The sequence below is a fragment of the Triticum dicoccoides genome, chromosome 5A (genome assembly GCF_002162155.2).
Source record: "Triticum dicoccoides isolate Atlit2015 ecotype Zavitan chromosome 5A, WEW_v2.0, whole genome shotgun sequence".
Taxonomy (NCBI): domain Eukaryota; kingdom Viridiplantae; phylum Streptophyta; class Magnoliopsida; order Poales; family Poaceae; genus Triticum; species Triticum dicoccoides.
In genome coordinates, this window is record NC_041388.1 from 23,879,725 (window position 1) to 23,881,650 (window position 1,926).

Genomic DNA, 1,926 nt, shown 5'->3' on the forward strand with positions numbered 1-1,926 from the left:
ATACCTTTGTTTATAAAACCGTATGGCTAGATTGCCTTGTTTGTCGTAAATCTTGCCCTCATAAAGGCTTGGTAAAGTAGGACAAACACTCCTCGGCTACTAGCCGAGGAGGTGGAAGCCGATGGTCAGTCAACAAAGTTTTGTACATGCGAATCCTAGCATTAATGACGTAAAGTACTTGGATACATAGAGTCATTACACATAATTTGTGATTTTACTATGGATATCGATCCTTAATTCGGCCACCCATGCCTGCATTAAGGCTCGGGGCTACTGGGCTTCGGGCTTATTATTTAAAAATATTAAAGGGGCACATCGATCCCCTAATCTGGTGTTGCCACCGACCAATGTCTCGGGGGCTACTTCATTGCATGTTCAATGCAGAAAATTTTAAGTGCAATACAGTTGCCGAGGAGATTTTGATCCTCAGGTTGGTCGGCTGCACCCAACCTGAGTCTCGAGGACTGAGCACGCCGCTTTTTGTGTCCCGAAGTATTCTGCCGAGCTAGGACTTGATCCTCAGGCCGATTTTGCAAATCAACCTGAGTCTCAGCGGCTACTGGGATCAATGGTCTTACGTCATCCTTCAAGTGCATCTCGGGCTTTAAACCGATACACACCTTGACGGCTACTAGCTATATATCTCAGCAGAGAATAAATTGCACCAATAAAAATATTGACAAAAAATTGACCCACAGTCGGGGTGGTACACCACCTCGGAAGCAGTCCGGCATGAAGCTCGGGCGCTAGTGGCTGGCTCCATAGTGGGCATTTCTAGCATTAAGCCCGGCTAAACTCCTTCAACTTTTTTGAGCCAAGTTGATATGACACCTCGGATATATTCCGGCGTTGGAACCCGGATACAGTCCGGCGTTGGAGTTTGGACATAGTCCGGCGTTGGAGCTCGGATACATTCCGGCATTGGAGCTCGGAAAGTGGTCCGGCGTTGGTGCTCGGCTGCAAAAGATACCTCAAATGCAGTCCGGCGTTGGAGCTCGGACGCAAGAGGACACTGCCTCCCGGGAACAACTTCAAACCCGAGGTGTGGCATAAAAATAAAAAGGCATTGATAAAGGCCGGAAACTTAAAGGGGCTCCTCGGATACCCGACGTGTAAACCCGTCGAATGCATTTTGGCAATCCTCAAGATCGAAGATGAGAAGATTTGTTGAACCAGTTTTCAAGACTCACAACCGAACATGAAGAATAGTTCGGAAGAATCGAGGAGCGTCCCTAACTTGAAGACCGGTTCAGGGGGCTACTGACGGTGTCCTAGACTAGGGGGTACTCACCACGTCATCTCCTGATCTGTTAGATTGGGCCGAGGACCCCCATGGCCGTATACTCATGGGCTAGTTCGGATAGTTGCCGCATACATGGAAGATTCCACAAGACTTGGTGATCAAGACAAGGACTCCTCCCCACCGGCGTATTCGGCTAGGACTCTTGTTATCCTAGGCCTCCGGTGCATTATATAAACCGAGGCCAGGCTAGTTGATAGACAATATACATACAATCATACCATAGGCTAGCTTTTAGGGTTTAGCCTCTCTGATCTTGTGGTAGATATACTCTTGTACTACTCATATTAACAAGAACAAGCAAGTAGGATGTAGGGTTTTACCTCCATCAAGAGGGCCCGAACCTGGGTAAAACATCATGCCCCCTGCCTCCTGTTACCACCCGCCTTAGACTCACAGTTCGGGACCCCCTACCCGAGATCCACCGGTTTTGACACCGACATCTTGCCTCTCTTCCTTCTTCTCACATGGAGACCTTCTCGATCATCGAACACTTCATCCAAAGAAAACTTCAACAGAAAACTCGGTAAGATCCGTTAGTATAACAAAGCAAATTACTACTCTATGTACTATTGCAAACCAATTCATATTTTTTTTGCATTGTGTCTACTATAATATAACTTTTT